Source organism: Heterocephalus glaber, unplaced genomic scaffold (assembly GCF_053883595.1).
Source record: "Heterocephalus glaber isolate CG9 unplaced genomic scaffold, H.glaber_assembly_v1.0 deba00001613, whole genome shotgun sequence".
In the NCBI taxonomy this organism is placed as follows: domain Eukaryota; kingdom Metazoa; phylum Chordata; class Mammalia; order Rodentia; family Bathyergidae; genus Heterocephalus; species Heterocephalus glaber.
This window is the reverse complement of record NW_028258384.1, coordinates 9,130,256-9,149,822: the sequence shown is the minus strand read 5'-3', so window position 1 is coordinate 9,149,822 and position 19,567 is coordinate 9,130,256.

Sequence of the window (19,567 nt, the reverse complement as noted above, 5' to 3'; positions counted from 1 at the left end):
GTATGTAACTGTATTTTATACCTAAAATGTGCCAATAAACTTAATGGGGCAGGAGAAGAGGTCTAGTATAGCAAAACCAATTCTGAGTAACAAGGGCAAGGCAGAGAGCATCACAATTCCAGACTTTAAGTTATATTCCAAAGTTACAATGATAAAAACAGCAAGGAAAAAACTTTTGCCAGCTACTCTTCAAGAAGACTAGAATCTAGAAAGCATAAAGAATTCAAATGAATTAGACCCCCAGTATTTAAAAATCCCAATTATAAAATGGGAACCTAGAATGAATACACATCTCTGGTGAAGAAATACAAACAGACAATAAATACATGAAAATATGTTGAACATCAATGGCCACTTGAGAAATGCAAATTAAACCATGTAGCAGACACCTCTGCCCAGTATTAGCAGGCTATAGTGGCACAAGATTCTTGCCCCTCCATAATTAGGCTGTGTTACATTGGAAATAGTAGAGCTTGGCTGAGTTCACTCCAGTCAAGGTCAACTGACTCCAACTAAATTCTTCCCTTCTGTATTAACCACTTGTTCTCTTCACCTTAGATATGCTTGTATTCTCATTCTACAGTCCTGCCTGCTTGATACTTGTTATCAGCAGGTGTCCCAAGGCCTGCCAAGTTTCCTCCTTCCCACACTCATAATGAATAAACAGTGAATGTCCTGGGAGTTCTTTGTCTTTGCTGCCCAGAGCAGCTTAGATCAGCCCAAGACTCAGTTTCTCTAAAGCTTCTCTCTCTCTCTGTTTCTTTTAATTCCCACTTTTCTATCTTGTGGACATTGTACCCTCTTTTAGGAAGCCAGGACCACTGCAGGGGTCTCTGGCAACTTCCATACCCTTTCCCTATAAAACCACATTGAGATTCCATCTTATTCAAGAAAGAGTGGCTAGCATCAAGAAATCAACCAAGCAAATGCTGTCAAGGCTGTGTGGAGAAAGGAACACTTCTCCATTTTTAGTGGAACAAAAAATGATACAACCACTATGGAAATCAGTATGAAGATTCTTATAAAAACTAAAGTAGAAATTCTATTGGACCCAGCTGTTCCTTTTCTAGGTATTTTCCCAAGAGAATTAAAGACACTGTATCACAGTGATGTATGCATACCTGTTTTTATAGCAGTGGAACTGAAAATAACTAAATCTTGGGAAAAGCCTATATGTCTATCAACAGATGAATGGATAAAAAATGATACTGTATACAATAAAGAAAGATAAACTAGAGTCATTTTTAAGAAAGAAAATACATCTTGAGACCAGCATATTAATTAAATCAGACATACAAACTTAAATATCACATGGTTTCTCTATGTGAAGCCCTCTCACTCATATATATATATATATATATATATATATATATATACACACACACACACATATACATGACAGTTAATAGGTAAAAAATAAAAATAAAAGGTATTGAAATTCACTCCAGATAATGTATCTAAAAGTGTACCTTGATTTAGTACAATCATCTTACATATTTTATATGTTCTTTGGCCTATTAGTCTGGTTTTCAATCTGTATATATGATAATTAACTTTATAAAGTCTTACAAAATAAATAAATCTGATGCTTAAAAAAGGGTAGTGGAGGGAGAGGAGAGAAAAAGGGAATTGAAGTGTGTTATGTACGTGTACCAACCCCTACAGTGAATGTAATTATTATGTACTGCAAATATGTACTTAGAAATTTAAAGAAAAGAGAGTGGCATGATCCTAATTATTATTGACATATAGCAGAAGTCATGAACAATATCTCTGGACAAACAAAGCTGTGAACATATGACTAGAAGGAAGAATCTAACTAAAATGATCTTCACATTAACTTCAATCTCTCTGTATTCCATTGACATCAACCCACAGCACACATGTACATGAGCCCCCCCAACACACTATATTATATACATACACACTGTAACATGGGAAAACAATTCAACAAAAGTCCCTCAATGTCTCCCAACCCTTACAAAAAAGAGCTATGCTCTGATGGAGAGGAAAACTAACACCATTTAGTAGAGCTTAACAAAATGAGTAAATAAGAGATAAATAAGCTTAACAAGTTCAAAAATGACACAACCAAAAATTTCATTGAATTATTATAAAAATTACCAATGTGGATACGTGAGAAACAAAAAAATTGGAAAAGCTGACCAAATGGTGTAAAACATAAATGACAAATTTACAAATGATATAAAAAATACAAAAAGTACCAGACAGAAATGCCAGATATAAAAATTTTTTATAGAATCTATAATTTGCAGAAATGACAAATGTGAAGACCAGGTTTATAAAATAGAGTACAAAATTGTACATTACATTGAGTTACTGAGAAAAATCTTACACATGATATGAGAAAAAGACAAATTAATCCAACAACTCATGAACATTACTAAGAAGTCCAACCTAAGGCAATTTGGAATTAGAAACTACAAGGTACCATAGAAGGAACAATGAATTAGTTTGTAGTAATCATAATAGAAATATTTTCAATTATGAGGAAATATTTCAACATAAAATCAATGACTTACAAACACCACCAACTATGATGCAAAAACAAGCTCCCCATGACACATAATAATTATGATGCCAAAGAACAGAATTTTGAAAGCTGTCACAAAAAAGAAAAAAATGATATGTAAATATAAACTCATTAGAATAATGGCAGACTTCCAATACTTAGTCTAAAGTAGAGTGAAGTATTTCAAGCCCTAAAAACAAACACCTTCCAACCCAGATTAAAATATCTCAAAAAACTTTGTTTCAATATAGATGGAGAAATAAAAAAAAAATCAGTGAATAAGAACAACTCAAGAGATTTATTAATTTCAAACCAGCACACCAAAGACACTCAAGAATACCCTAGACAAATATGACAAAGCCAAAAATCCATAGATCCAGATAGAAGGAATACATCAAGGAGTTGGAATAGATAAACAAAAAAAAAAAAGCAAGAAAAACAAATGAGACATCAACAGAGAAAGAGAGGTAGATGGCATAAATAAATAAATAAACCAGATGACACAAGGAGTCCACTGTCAAATGGTGCTCAGAAACCTGTCTATTTGCAGAAAATTGAAGCTGGGAAAATATCTCTCCCTATGTACTATGCTAAAGTCTATGTGGATCAAAATCTAAACAATAAAATTGAAACAATACACCTACTGAAAGATAGAGCAAATAAAACACTAGAAGTCATAGATATAGGTTAATACTATCAGGACAGAACATCAGTTGCAGAAGAAATAACAGCCAATATCAACAAGTGGGATTATATCTAATTAAAAATCTTCTACAGAGCAAAGAAAACAATCAGCACACTGAAAAGACACCCCACAGAGTACCAAAAATTTTTACCAGCTATTCCTCAGGCAGATGAATAATATCAAATATTATGTAGATATATTTACCAAAAAAATAGAACCCCACAATAAATAAACCAATAAAAATGGGTAAATGAAATGAATAAACACTTCTCAGAAGAATACAAATTGCCTATGTGAAAATATGTTCAACATGATCAGCCATTAGAGAAATGCAATTTATAATAAAAATTTCATCTTACACCAGAAAGACTACTAATCATTAATAATAATTATCAATAAATTAAGTAATAACAAATGCTGTCATCACTGCAGTGAAAATGGAATATTTCTACATTATTTGTGAGAATGTACAATTAGAAATTCCATTTGACCCAGCTGTTTTACAAGTATCTTCCCAAAAGACCTAAAAAGCTGATACTACAGTGATACATACATACAAATGCTTATAGTAGAACAACTCATGATAGCTTACTCTTAAAAGCAGCCTGTTCAACAAAAGAATAATGGAAAACAAAAATGTAGTATCTATACACAATGGAATGCTATTCAAATATAAACAAGCATAAATTTGAGACAATTACAGGGAAATAAATACACTTGAAAAATATAATAGCAAGTGACATAAATCAGACATATATTCTTAAAAACCACATAGTATCACACATTTGAGTATGTGAAAATGTAAATAAAGAGCAAAATAAATTGTTGATAGAAAGAACAGAGAGATAGATCTTTGCAAAAAGGAAGGGTTCAAAAAGACAAAAGGCATGGGGAAGGGAGGAGAGGAAGCAGAATTAAAAAGATTTTAAGTTGTGTAATATACCAAATACCCACATTGAATATACTTATTATATGTCATAAACATGAACTAAAATAATAACAGTAATAACAAAAGTAATAAAAATGAGGAGAGAGTATCTAGAGAAGGAGGCAGGAAGTTTCGTTGGGAGAGGATGTGGAAGAAAAAAACTAAGATGTGTTTTATACATGTATCTACTCTCTAAGATGAATGTAAACTTCCTGTATTGCAAACATGTACTAACATTTTTTATTCATTAATTTTATTAGTACGTTCTAGTTATATAATATGCTGACATTCATTACTGGGAATTTGTACCTTTACATAATATATCTTGGTTCTAATTCTTTTCCCCATTAACCTGCCCTCCCTATTTACAAAGGTTTTGTTTCCATTTTTTCCTTTCTCATATATATTCCTTTCCCATCTTTTCTTTCCCCTACTCCTCCCAATTCCCCTTCCACTTTGGACCTTTTCATCCTATTTCAAGTTATCTATTATACATTTTGATCCTTATTTACACTTTCAGTTTCTCACACCAGAGAAACTATTTGGTATTTAAACATGTCTGTCACATTTATTTAACTTAAAAGAACAGCCTCAGTGTGCATCCATTTAGCTAAAAATGTCTCTAGTTTCTCATTCTTTACAGGTGAGTAGTATGCCATTTTATATAAAAAAAAATTTTATCCAGTCTCCAGTTGATGGGCAATTATACTGTTTCCAAGATTTAGCTATTACAAACTGTGCCGCTATGAACATGGGTGCACATATATTGCTGTGGTATAATTATTTTAATTACTTTGGGAAGATACCCAGCAAGGGACTAGCTGGCTCAAATGGGACCTCTAGGCCTTGTTTTTTGGGTATCTCTGTAATGATTTCCACAGTGGCTGCACCAATCTGAACTCCCGCCAACAAGGAGAAGGGCCCTTTTTCCCCCACAGCACTGCTAGCATTTGTTGTTGGTTGATTTCTTGAGAGCAGCCATTCTTTCTGGGCTGAGGTAGAATCTCAGCATTGTTTTCATTTGCAAATTTTGACTGACAAGTGATGTTGAACAATTTTTCCATATGTTTATTTGCTATTTCCACTCCTTTGTCTGAGAAATTTTGGTTTATTTCAGATGCCCGTTTTTGGATTGGGTCTTTAAATTTCGGAGGTCTGATTTTCTTAAGTTCTTTATATATTCTAGATAGTAGACCTTTCTGTGAGGAACAGCTGATAAAAGTTTTTTCCCACATAGTGGGTTATCTCTTCATGCTGATTGTGGTGTCACTTGCTGTACAGAAGGTTATTAATAAGATGAAATCTCATTTGTTGATTCTTTGTGCTAGTTCACATGCCACTGAGGTTTGTTCATGAAATAATTTCCTACATCAGTGTCTTCAAGTTTTCTGCCTAATCTTTCTTCCAGCTAGTTTAGTGTTTCTGTATTAATATTTAGATCTTTAATCCATTTTTATTTTAGTTTAGTGCATGGTAAGATATATAGGACTAGTTTTAATCTTTGGCAAGTTGAAACCAAATTTTTTCCAGCACCACTTATTAAAGAGGTTATGTTTCCTTCAGTGAGGGTGTGTGGCTCCTTTGTCAAAGATGAGGTGGTTGAATGTGTCTGGAGTTGTTTCTGCAACTTCTAATCCGATCCACTGATCCTCAGGGTTTTTTTTTTTTTTGTCAGTACCATGCAGTTTTTTATCACAGTAGCTTTGTAGTATAGTTTCAAATTGGGGATTATGATACTCCCTACCTTGTCTTTGTTGCCTAGAATTTCTCCTGGTATTCTAGGTCTTCTTCAAAATGAATTTTTGGATTATTTTCTCAAGGTCTGCAAAGTATGCTGCTAGAATTTCAATTGGAATTGCATTGAATCTATAGAGCAGTTTTGGAAGTATGACCATTTTCACTATATTGGTTCTTCCTACCCAGGAGCAAGAGATATCTTTCCATTTTCTTATATCTTTGATCTCTTTTTTCATAGTGCTATAGATTTTTCAGAGTAGAGGTCTTTGATTTCTTTTGTTAGGTTGATTCCTAGGAATTTCGTTTTTTGGATGCTATTGTGAAAGGAGTTGTATCTTCAGTTCCTCTCTCAGAGAGTCAGCTGTTCCTGTCCAGGAAAGCTATTGATTTTTATGTGTTGACCTGGTATCCAGCTACTTTACTGAATTGGTTATTAAGTCTAGAAGACTTTTGGTGGAGTTCTTGGGGTCTTCTACCTTATGTCATCTGCAAATAATGACAATTTAATTTATTTGTTTCCTATATTTATTCCTTTTATTTCTTTCTCTTGTCTAAATGCTATGACAAATGTTTCCAAAACTATATTGATAGTGAACATCCTTGTCTTGTTCTTGATTTTAGAATGAAGGATTTCAATTTTTGACCATTTAGTACGATATTGGCTGTTTGTTGGTTTTTCATAGATGGATTTTACCAGATTGAGATAGAGACTGTCTATTCTAATATTTATAAGATTTTTATTATGAATGGGTGCTGGATTTAGTTTAACACTTTCTCTGCATATATATAGATGATCATATGTTTTTTGTCCTTGGCTTTGTTAATATAGTGCATTACATTTATTGATTTGCATATGTTGAACCATCCCTGAATCCCATAAATGAATCTCACTTGGTCAGGGTGTATGTTCTTCTTGATGATCTTCTGCATTCTGTTTACCACTATCTTATTTAGTATTTTTGCATCTATGTTCATTAATCAGTTTGGCCTATACTTCTCTTTTTCATTTGGGTCTTTTTCTGCTTTTGAGATCAAGGTGATGCTTGCTTCCAGGAATGAATTTGGGAGTATTGCATCCCTTTCAATTTCACTGAAGTGTTTAAACAGTATTGGTAACAGTTATTCTCTTTTATAGAATTCAGCAGTGAAGCTATCGGGACCCAGCTTTTTCTTCATTGGTAAGTTTTCAATTATGTGTTCAATTTTGTGAATTGATATTGAGTCGTTTACAATTTTCAAGTCTTCTTGTTCATCTTTGGTAATTCATATGTAACTAGAAATGTATCCATTTCTTCTGTGTTTTTCATCTTATTGGCATATAGGTTCTCAAAGTAGTTCATGATGATCTGGATTTTGACTGAGTCCATTGTAATTTCACCCTTTTCATTCTTAATTGCATGGATTGGGGTCTTTTCTTTCCCTTTTTGATAAGATTGGCTAAAGGTTTTACAATTTTGTTTATTATTTCTTTTTTGTTGTTAAATTCTTTTATTGGTACATTTTAAGTATACAACACATTTACATTTCTCACTGGGAACTAGTACCTTTACATAATGCATCTTGGTTCTTATTTTTCCCCCATTCCTAGCCCTCCCTTCAACTCCTCCACCCATCCCTATTTACAAAGCCTTTATTTCCATTTTTTCAATTTCCCAGCATTTTTCTTTTCCCTTCTTTCCTTTCCATTGTCTCTCCCACTACCCCTACCCCTTTGGACCTTTTCTTCCTATTTTGCATTATCGTTTATTCATGCTAACCATTGCTACATTTTAGGTATACAATATAATGACATTCATCATTGGAAATTTGCACCTTTACATAATCTCTCTTGGTTCTTATTTTTCACCCTTGACCAGCCCTCCCTTCAACCCCTCCATTCCTCCCTATTTACAAAGATTTTGTTCCTATTTTTTCATTTTCTCATATTAATCCCATTCCCTTCTATCCTTTTCCTTAGCCCTCCAACTTCCTTCACCTCTGCCCCTTTTCTTCCTATTTCACATTACCTATTATACATTTTAGTCCTCATTTACACTTTCAGTTTCTCACACTAGAGAAACTATTTGGTATTTATACATGTGTGTCCTATTTATTTCACTTAAGAGTATCACCTCAATGTGCATCCACTTAGCTATAAATGTCTCTAATTTCTCATTTTTTATGGATGAGTAGTACTCCATTTTATAAAACAACCATATTTTCTTTATCCAGTCTCCAGTTGATGGGCATTTGGGCTGTTTCCAAGTTTTAGCTATCACAAACTGTGCTGCTATGAACATGGGTGCACATATATCACTGGGGTATGATTCTTTTAATTCTTTGTGGAAAATCCCCAACAGTGGAATAGTGGGGTCAAATGGGGCTTCCAATCCTAGTTCTTTGAAGTATCTCCATACTGATTTTCCACAGTGGTTGTACCAGTCTACACTCCCACCAGCAGTGGAGCAGGGTTCCTCTTTCCCCACAGCCCCGCCAGCAATTGTTATTGGTTGATTTCATGATAGCAGCCATTCTTTCTGGAGTGAGGTGGAATCTCAGCATTGTTTTCATTTGCATCTCTCAAATGACCAATGATGTTGAACATTTTTTCATGTATTTATTTCCTATTTTTACTTCTTTCTCTGAGAAATGTCTGTTCATTTCAGATGCCCATTTTTGTATTGGGTCTTTAAATTTGGGAGGTCTGATCTTTTTAAGTTCTTTATAGATTAGAAAAAGTAGACCTTTGTCTGAGGAAAAGCAGGTGAAGATTTTTTCCCACATTGTGGGTTGTCTCTTCACACTACTGGTGGTTTCTCTTCCTGTGCAGAAACTTTTTAATAAGAAGAGATCCCACTTGTTCATTGTTTGTGCTAGTTCATGGGCAACTGAGGTTTTGTTTGTGAAATCTTTTCCTATACCAATATCTTCAAGAGTTCTATCTAACCTCTGTTCCAACTGGTTCAGAGTTACTATTTTAATATTTAGATCTTTAATCCATTTTGATTTTAGTTTAGTGCATGGTGAGAGACATAGATCTAGTTTTAATCTTTGGAAGTTGAAAGCCAATTTTTCCAGCACCATTTATTAAAGAGGCTATCTTTCCTCCAGTGAGGGTGTTTGGCTCCTTTATCGAAGATGAGATGGCTGAGTGTGTCTGGAGTTGTTCCTGCATCTTGTAATCTGTTCCACTGCTCCTCAGGTCTGTTTCTTTGCCAGTACCATGCTGTTATTATCACAGTAGCTTTGTAGTATAGTTGCAGGTTGGGGATTGTGATACCCCTGCCATGTCTCTGTTACCTAGAATTGCTTTTACTATTCTGGATCTCTTCTTGTTCCAAATGAATTTTTGGATTGTTTTCTCAAGGTCCATGAAGTATGCTGCTGGGATTTCAATTGGAATTGCATTAAATCTATACAGCAGTTTTGGAAGTATGGCCATTTTCACTATATTAATCCTTTCTACCCAGGAGCAGGGGATGTCTGTCCATTTTCTGATATCATTTTCAATCTCTCGTTTCAGAGTGCCACAGTTTTCAGAGAAGAAGTTTTTGATTTCTTTCATTAGGGTGATTCCTAGGTATTTCAGTTCTTTGAATGCTATTGTGAAAGGAATTATTTGCCCTATTTCTCTCTCAGTGAGTCTGTCATTTGTGTAGAGGAAAGCTATTGATTTTTGTGTGTTGACCTTGTAACCAGCTACTTGACTGAATTTGGTTATTAAGTCTAGAAGACTTTTGGTGGAGTTCTTGGGGTCTTCTATATAGAGTATCATGTCATCAGCAAATAATGACAATTTGACTTCTTCATTACCTATCTTTATTCCTTTTATTTCTTTCTCTTGTCTAATTGCCATAGCTAATGTTTCCAAACCTGTATTGAACAAGAGTGGTGATAGTGGACATTCTTGTCTTGTTCCTGATTTTAGTGTGAAGGATTTCAGTTTTTGACCATTTAGTATGATATTGGCTGTTGGTTTTTCATAGATGGCTTCTATCAGTTTGAGGTAGAGACCATCTATTCCAATTTTTTGTAGGGTTTTTATGATAAATGCATGTTGGATTTTGTCAAATGCTTTCTCTGCATCTATGGAGATAATCATATGGTTTTTGTCCTTGGCTCTATTGATATAGTGTATTACATTTATTGATTTTCATATATTGAACCATCACTGGGATGAGTCCCACTTGATCAGGGTGTATGATCTTCTTGATGATCTTCTGCATTCTGTTTGCCAGTATCTTCTTAAGGATTTTTGCCTCAATGTTCATTAGTGAGATTGGCCTGTAGTTCTCCTTTTCAATTGGGTCTTCTCTGCTTTGGGGATCAAGGTGATGCTTGCTTCCAGGAATGAATTTGGGAGTATTGCTTCCCTCTCAATTTCGTTGAAGATTTTAAACAGTAGTGGCAGCAGTTCCTCTCTAAATGTCTTGTAGAATTCAGCAGTGAAGCCATCAGGGCCCGGCTTTTCTTAGTTGATAAGTTTTTAATTACATTTTCAATTTCATTGGTTGATATTGGGTTGTTCAGAATTTTTAGGTTTCTGTTCAACTTTGATAATTCATATGTATCTAGGAATCTGTCCATTCCTCCTGTGTTGTCCATCTTATTGACGTACAGGTTCTGGAAGTAGGTATTGATGATCCTCTGGATTTCTGCTGCATCTGTTGTAGTTTCACCCTTTTCATTCCTAATTGCATGGATTTGGGCCTTTTCTTTCCTTTTTCTGATAAGGTTGGCTGAGCGTTTGTCAATTTTTTGATTCTTTCAAAGAACCAACTCTTGGCTTCACTGATTTTTTTGTATCATTCTCTTAGTATCCATTGCATTGATTTCTGCAATGATCTTTATAATTTCCTCCCTTGTATGAGTGCTGGGGTTGTCCTGCTTTTCTTTTTCTAGAAGCTTGACATTCAATGTCAGGTTGTTTAATTGGGCTCATTCTGTTTTCCTAATATGCATATTCACTGCTATGAATTTCCCTCGCAAGACTGCTTTCATTTTGTCTCATAGATTCTGATATGTTGTATTGTCATTGTCATTTAATTGAAGGAACTGTCTGATTTCTTCTTTAATTTCCTCTGTGACCCATGGGTTACTCAGAAGTGTGTTGTTCCATTTCCACGTGTTTATGAAATTGTTTGAGTTTCTTTTGCTATGGATCTCCAATTTCATTGCACTATGGTCTGATAATATACAGGGGATAATTTTAATTCCCCTGCACTTACTTAAACATGTTCTATGTGTGAGTATGTGGTCTATTTTTGAGAATGACCCATGTGCAGCTGAGAAGAATGTGTATTCTGATTTTGTGTGGTGGAAGACTCTGTAAACATCTGTTAAGTTCATTTATTCAAGAGTTCGATCGAGTTCTATTATTGCATTACTTATTTTTTGTCTAGTTGATCTATCTATTTGTGACAGTGGGGTTTTGAGGTCCCCCATTACAATTGTGTTAGTGCATATATGACTTTTCATGTCCGTTAGTATTTGTTTTATATAGTTGGGCGCACTAGTGTTTGGTGCATAGATATTTATGATTGTCATTTTTTCCTCTTGGATTGTTCCCTTTACAAGGATGTAGTGTCCTTCTTCGTCTCTCTTAATCAGTGTTGGTTTGACATCTACTTGGTCTGCAAAGTGGATAGATACTCCTCCTTTTTTTCAGGTTCCCATTGCATACAGTATTGTTTTCCACCCTTTAACTTTCAGTCTATGAGTTTCCTTTTGAATGAAGTGTGTTTCTTGTAGGCAGCATATTGTTGGATTTTGCTTCTTGACCCATTCTGCCAGTCTATTTCTTTTGATTGGTGAATTGAGATCATTAACATTGATGGTTATAACTGAAACGTATTGACTTGTCATTGCCATGACTTTTTCTTTTTGTTGGGTTCTCCCCCTTTACATGTAATTCCTTGTCATGCCAGATGGGTTCATTCTGCTTTGCTTCCTGGGGTTGTGATCCTCAATGTCTGTTCCTAGGGTATTGTGTAAAATATTTTGAAGTTTTGATTTGGTATTTACAAAGTTCCTAAGGTGCTCTTTGTCATGAAAGTATCTTATTTCTCCATCAATTTTGAAAGATCATTTTGCAGGGTACATCAATCTGAGTTGGAGGCTGTTTTCTTTTAGGGCTTGGGATGTGTCACTCCAAGCTGTTCTTGCCTTGGTTTGTGTTGAGAAGTCTGCTGTGATTCTGATGGGCTTTCCTTTGTATGTGATTTGTTTCTTTTCTCTAACTGCTTGTAGAACTTTGTTCTCCTGTTGAGTTTCTGGAATCTTAACAATTTTATGCCTATGTGTAGATTTTTTTTGATCAAGGCTATTTGGAGTCCTATATGCACCACTTATCTGTATGTCAAGTTCTTTTCCTCTGCTTGGGAAGTTTTCTGCCATTACTTCCGTGAAGAGGTTTTTTTATGTCATCCGCACTCTCTCCTGTTTCTTCTTTCACTCCAATCAGTCTTATGTTATTCTTCTTTGCATCATCTAGCAGCTGCTGGATTGATTTCTCATGTTTCCTTATAATTTTGAAGCAATTTTTCTTTTCCTCGTCACTAATTGCAATCTTATCTTCTATATCTGAAATTCTGTCCTCACCTTGGTTCAATCTGCTGTGTAGACTTTCAATGGAGTTTTTCATCTCCTGGAAATCCATTTGCATTTGTTTTATGGATTCCATTTGTTTCCTATATTGGGATTCCATCATGTTCCTCAGCTCCTCTCTGGATTTATTAATCATGTCTTGCACTAGGAGCACAATTTCTCCTGTTATCTGAGAAATTATTTCTGATTTCATTTTTTCCATATCCCCTTTTTTTGCCAGTTCAGTGTGTCCAGGTGGTTGAGTATCAGAGTGTTCCATCTCTTTCCTTTTGGGGTTGCTTTTAGGGGATCTGGAAGTCTGCTTTTGAGACTCATTTATGTGTTTTCTCATTTCAACTGGGGGCTTGGGGGGGTGCTCTTGGTGCCTGTGAGGATCATGTGCTCTGAGCTGGGAGAGTTGGGACAGGGTTCTCGAGCAGTGGTAGGGATGGTGGCCTGGAAGCCCCTTCCTCTGGCCTGGGAGCAGCGGGTCAGAAGTTGGCCCAAAAGCCCTTTCCTCTGGGCTGGGGGCAGTGGGAAGGATAGTGCCCAGGAAGCCCCTTCCTCTGGACCAGGAGTAGTAGGACGGTGGCTCAGAAGCCCCTACCTCTGTGCCGGGAGTGGCAGGACCCTGTACTGTGGTCTGGTGGTCCAGTATCCTCTGCGTTTTTGTAGTGTGGAACCAGGTGACTGTACAGAGGAGCGTGGGGGTGTCCAGTGGATTGCTGCCAGGGTGTGGGCTTATTCAGTTTGTTCCGCATGACTCGTGACCTTGGTCGGGCATCAGCAGACCTGCCTGTCTTTAGCTGGCTGACCTGGCCTGTTCCGCATGATTCGCGCCCTCAGTAGGGTGTCTGCAGACCTGCCTATCTTTGGCGGGCTGATTCGGTGTGTTCTGTGAGACTCTTGTTTATTATTTCTAATAACCTACTCTTTGTTTCTTTGATTTTTTGTATCATTGTGTTAGTTTCCATTTCATTGGTTTCTGCTCTGATCTTTATAATTACCTCCTGTACATGAGTTTTTCATTTGTCCTGGTCTTCTCTTTCTGGAAGCTTGAGGTTTGGCATCAGGTTGTTTGTTTGAGCTCATTCTGTTTTCCTAATATGAGTATTCACTGATACAAATTTACCTTGTAAGAATGCTTTCATTGTGTTCCATAAATTCCAATAAGTTGTATTGACATTGTAATTTAATTGTAGAAGCTATCTGATTTCTTCTTTACTTTCCTCTGTGACCCATTGGTTGTTCAAATGAGTGTTGTTCAATTTGAAAGTGTTTATGAATTTCTTGTGGTTTCTTTGCTATTGATCTCCAGTTTCATTGCATTATGGTCTGATAATATACAGGGTATAACTTCAATTACTTTGCAGTTACTTAAACATCTTCTATTTGCAAGAATGTGGTTTATTGTGGAGCAAGACTTATGTGCATCTGAGAAGAATGTCCATTTTGATTTTGTGGCGTGGAATACTGTAAACATCTGTGAAGTCCATTTGTTCAAGTTTTTGAGTACTAATATTTTGTTGTAAATTTTTTTTCTAGTTAATCTGTTTGTGACAGTGGGGTATTGAGGTCCCCCACTACTATTGAATTAGTGCTTATTTGATTTTTCCTGTCCATGAGTATATGTTTTAAATACTTGTGCAAATAGTATTTGGTGCATATATATTTATGGTTATCATCTCTTCCTCTTCGATTCTTACCTTTACAAGGATGTATCATCCTTCTTTATCTCTCTTAATCCATGTTGGTTTGAAATCCACTTGATCTGCAAAGAGGATAGCTACTCCTGTTTTTTTTTGCTTTCCTGTCACATGGAGTATTGCTTTTCCACCATTTAACTTTCAGTCTATGAGTTTCTTTTTGATTTAAATGTGTTTCTTGCATGCAGCATATTGTTGGATCTTGCTTCTTGACACATTCTGCCAGTCTATTTGTTTTGATTGGTGAATTGAGACCATTAACCTTGATGATTATAACTGATATGTATTGACTTAACCTTCTCATGACTTTTCTTGTTGTTGAATTCTCCCCCTTTGCATTTAATTTCTTGTCTAACTGATGGATTCTCTCTGCTGAGCTTTCTGGGGTTGTGATCCTTATGTCTTTTCCTAGGATATTGTTTAAAATTTTTTGCAGGGCTGGTTTCCCATTCATGAATTCCATGGGTGCTCTTTGTTACAAAAGTATCATATTTCTCCATTATTTGTGAAAGATAGTTGTGCAGGGTAAATCAATCTGGGGTGGAAGTTGTTTGCTTTTAGGACTTGAAATACTTCACTCCAGGCTCTTCCTGCCTTGAGAGTTTGTGTTGAAAAGTCTGCTGTGATTCTGATGGGCTTTCCTTTGCATGTGATGTGTTTCCTTTCTCTAAAGAAAGGAAACTAGTAGAATTTTATTCTTCTGTTGGGATTCTGGTGTCATCACTATTAGATGTCTATGTGTAGTTATTTTTTTAATCATGGCTAGTTGGAGTTCTATATGTCTCACTTATTTCTGCCATTACTTTTGTGAACAAATTTTTATGTCATTTGGATTATCTCATTTCTTTATTTCCTATGTTCAGTCTTATGGTATTCTTTTTTGCATCATCTGTCAGGTGCTGGATTTATTTCTCATGGTCCTTACTATTTTTAAGAAATTTTTGTTTTCCTGGTCACTAATTGCAATCCTGTCTTTTAAAGCTGATATACTGACCTCACATTTGCTCATTCTGCTGAGTAAACTTTCAGTGGAGTTTTTAATCTCCTGGATATTTGTCTGCATCTGTTTTATGGATTCAATTTGTTTCCTGTGCTGGGATTCCATCATGTTCTTCAGCTCCTCTATTTCTTTATCTATGTGAGCTCTAGAATTATTAATGATGTCTTTCACTCTGGATACCATCTCTGTTGTTATCTGAGAAATAATTTCTCTTTTCATTTTTTCCAGATCCTCTTTGTCAGTTCAGGTATTCCAGGTGGTTGAATATCAGGTTGTTCCATCTTGTTGCCCTTTGGGGTGGCCTTAGGTGATCTGGAAATCTGGTTTAGAGACTTGTTTGTGTGTTTTCTCATTTCAAAATATGCAGCCTACTGCACCTTTGTTGATGTGACTTTTTGTTTGTCCAGTGAGCTTCAATTCTCAGCAAGCCTCAGAGAGGCCTTGTCTCTGCTGCTAACCACTTTGCTAATTCCTGGGTTCATTATAGTGGCCTTCTTGATCCCTGCACTGCCCTGTTGTCCGGGCAGGGTTCTGGCTGGGACCTACACACACTTGTGATGGTATCTGGCTTGCCTCTAGATGGGGCTTGCCCACCCTTGTAGCTGTTGACTGGGAGGGCCTTTGGCTGGGTATTGTACATCCAATTCGCTGCTGTCTGAGCAAGCTTCTGTCTGGTGTCTGCATGCACTTACCAATGATGTCTGGGCTGACCTTTGGCTGTTGCTTGCCCACCTATGCAGTTCTTTTTCAGTTGGGACGTTCTGTGGAGCCTGCAGGCCCAAGCTGCTGGTTTCTGTGCAGGGCCATGGCTGGGGCCTGCATGCACCCATGCTGCTCTGGTCCATACAGGCTTCCCACTTGGATCTGTGTGCACTTATGGATGACAGCTGTGAAGGCTTCTGGTTGTTGCTTGTGCACCTGAGCAGCTCTTTTCCATCCAGGCCTTTGGATTGGGCCTGCAGGCCCAAGCTACCAGTGTCTGGGATAGGCCATGGATGGGACCTATGTGCACCTCCTCAGCTTTGGTCCACAAGGGCTTCTCCTGTAGTACTAAAATTTGGAGGGAGAGGAGAATAAGAATAAACAATTAAATTAGATATATATGTATACCAATTCCCCATGATACATATATTGACTAGACATCACAAATATATACTAATAAAATAAATTTGAACTTTTCAAAAGAAGAAAAACATACATAACATTTTATTCATATTTAAGTTTTTGTTTAAACCATGCAATTGCTTTATTTTTTATAAAGTACTTTCCTCCCATCATTTGAGACTCCCCTAAATCATTAATAATATTATTAAACATGCATTCTGAGGTTGATCCATAGTCATGTGAATTATTTTGAAAATCATATCTTTGAAAAGTAGATATTCACACTGTCATCATTAACATTTCAATTATCACTTGTAGATCAGTTACTGAGCAGCCAGATAGATCTAGGACTGATTGTTAAGGTCCACAAAATAATTGAAAGCTCTTGAAAAAGTGTAGCACTATAAATAATTTTAGGAAAGTAAAATATTTCACTTTTTTTTTTAGTTTGGTCACAGAAATATGTCATAAAGTATGTATCTTTTTTTTCAATTTTATATAATTTTAGAAGTAGAAATGTGCTATCATCCATAGATTTCTTATCGTTTTTAATCATACTGACTTTCTTTTTGGAACTAAGTTTGCTTCTTTTATAAGGTAGTAATCATGAAGATGAAAACATATCACAGTGTTGATCAAGGACTCATATTTGAGCCTGAAATGAAACAACTTTTGATGCAACAAAAGGACTGTGATTAGCAGCTATGTAAAAATCATTCTTCATGTATATATATGATAAATTTCAGCATCTAATTTATAGAAGTGATTGTCCCAACGTTATGAAATTCTAATGAATTTCTCTTTTATCCTTCACTTTCAATCCAATTCTTAGAATAGTAGACTTATGTTTCGAATAATGTTTGTTTTTGATATTTAATTATCTACTCAATACAGCTGGCATCCATGTGACTGAATTGTTTGCATTAGTTGGTCAAGTCACCTGTTTCAAAAATACAGTTTGCAGAACTACTAATATATTGCATTGCACCATTTAAATAAATGTTGGCATTTATCAATACTGTCTTATTTATAATATTTATGTTGAAATGATAAGAAACAATAATTCTTATTAAAGTGAAATTTTTATAATGTGATTTTTTCTTCTTGTTCTTAGTGGATATTGCTTATGTTCCATTTATAATTTAAAAAAAATTTTGGAAAAACTAAAATTTACTGAAGAAATCCAAATTATATTAAGTACTCAAAATGAGTAATTATATAAAAATGATCTAAAGATGAATAAAAAATGAATAATTTTATAACAGATGTATCATCTTCTTAATATTAACTCTAAGCAAGTGTCTTATGAATCCAATTTATTTTCCTAGCTAAAATTGTTTTTTGAATTTTCCCCCACTTTTTTCTAACAGTTTCATTCTTGACAGTATCCACTAGACTGCCAATATAGTTATTTGGTTTACTTATTAGGACCATCTAAAGTAATATACAATTACAACAAAAAGGATTAATGGAAAAGAGGAACAGAGAGGACAAATTATATACAGCTAATATAAGATTAAGTAACTTCATAGGCTGCTGAATAATATCTAGAAATATTAAAATGAACCAGTTCTGTGAAGTATATTGTTGGAATTTCCATTGGCATTGCATTAAATCTATATAGTAGTTTTGGAACCAGAAGAGACCTAGAATACCAAAAGCAATTCTGGGCAACAGAAGCATGGCTGGGGGTATCACAATACTCAACTTGAAGCTATACTACAAAGCTACTGTGGTAAAAACAGCATGGTACTGGCAAGGAAACAGACCCGAGGATCACTGGAATAGATTAGAAGATGCAGACAACTTCAGACATACTCAGGCACCTCATCTTTGACAAAGGAGCCAACCACCATCATTGGAGGAAAGATAGCCTATTTAATAAGTGGTGTTGGAAAAACTGCATTTCAACCTGCCAAACATTAAAGCTAGACCCATATCTATCACCATGCTCTAAACTAAGATCAAAGTGGATTAAAGATCTAAATGTTAAGGCAGAAACACTAAACTTGCTGGGAGATAAGTTAGGTAGAACTCTTGAAGATATTGGCATAGGAAAAGACTTTATGAACAAACCTCAATAGCACAGGAACTAGCAGAAAGAATCAACAACTAGGATTTCATCTTATTAAAAAGCTTCTGCATTGCAAGAGAAACCACCAACAGAGCTAACAGACAACCTACAATGTGGGACAAAAAATTTTAGCAGCTGTAACTCAGACAAAGGACTACTATCTAGAATATATGAAGAACAGAAAAAAATCAGACTCTCCAAATTCAAAGACCCAATTCAAAAATGTTCATCTGAAATGAACAGACATTTCTCAGACAAAGAAGTAAAAGCAGCAAATAAACATATGAAAAAATGTTTGACATCATTGGTCATTCGAGAGGTGCACTTGAAAACAACTCTGAGATTCCATCTCTCCCCAGAAAGAATGGCTGCTATCAAGAAATCAACCAATAACAAATGCTGGTGGGGGTGTGGAGAGAAAGGAACACTTCTCCATTGTTGGTGGAAGTGCAGACTGGTGCAACCACTATGGAAATCAGTGTGCAGATACCTCAAAGAACTAGGGCTGGAGGTTCCATTTGACCCAGCTATTTCCCTGCTGGGTATCTTCCCAAAAGAATTAAAGGAATGATACCACAGGTATATATGTGTACCCATGTTTACTGTGGCACAGTTTGTAATAGCTAAAGCTTGGAAACAACCCAAGTGTCCCCCTTTACATTTAATTTCCTGTTGCTCCAGATGGGTTCATTCTGCTTTGCTTCCTGGGGTTGTGATCCTCAATGTCTGTTCCTAGCATATTGTGCAAAATTTTTTGGAGTGCTGTTTTCGTATTCATGAAGTTCCTAAGGTGCTCTTTGTCATGAAAGTATCTTATTTCTCCATCAATTTTGAAAGATAATTTTGCAGGGTACATCAATCTGAGTTGGAGGCTGTTTTCTTTTAGGGCTTGGGATGTGTCACTCCAAGCTTTTCTTGCCTTGGTTTGTGTTGAGAAGTCTGCTGTGATTCTGATGGGCTTTCTTTTGTATGTGATTTGTTTCTTTTCTCTAACTGCTTGTAGAACTTTGTTCTCCTGTTGAGTTTCTGAAATCTTAACAATTTTATGCCTATGTGTAGATTTTTTTTGATCAAGGCTATTTGGAGTTCTATATGCTCCACTTATCTTTATGTCAAGTTCTTTTCCCCTGCTTGGGAAGTTTTCTGCCATTACTTCCGTGAAGAGTTTTTTTTAATGTCATCTGCACTCTCTCCTGTTTCTTCATTGAGTCCAATCAGTCTTATGTTATTCTTCTT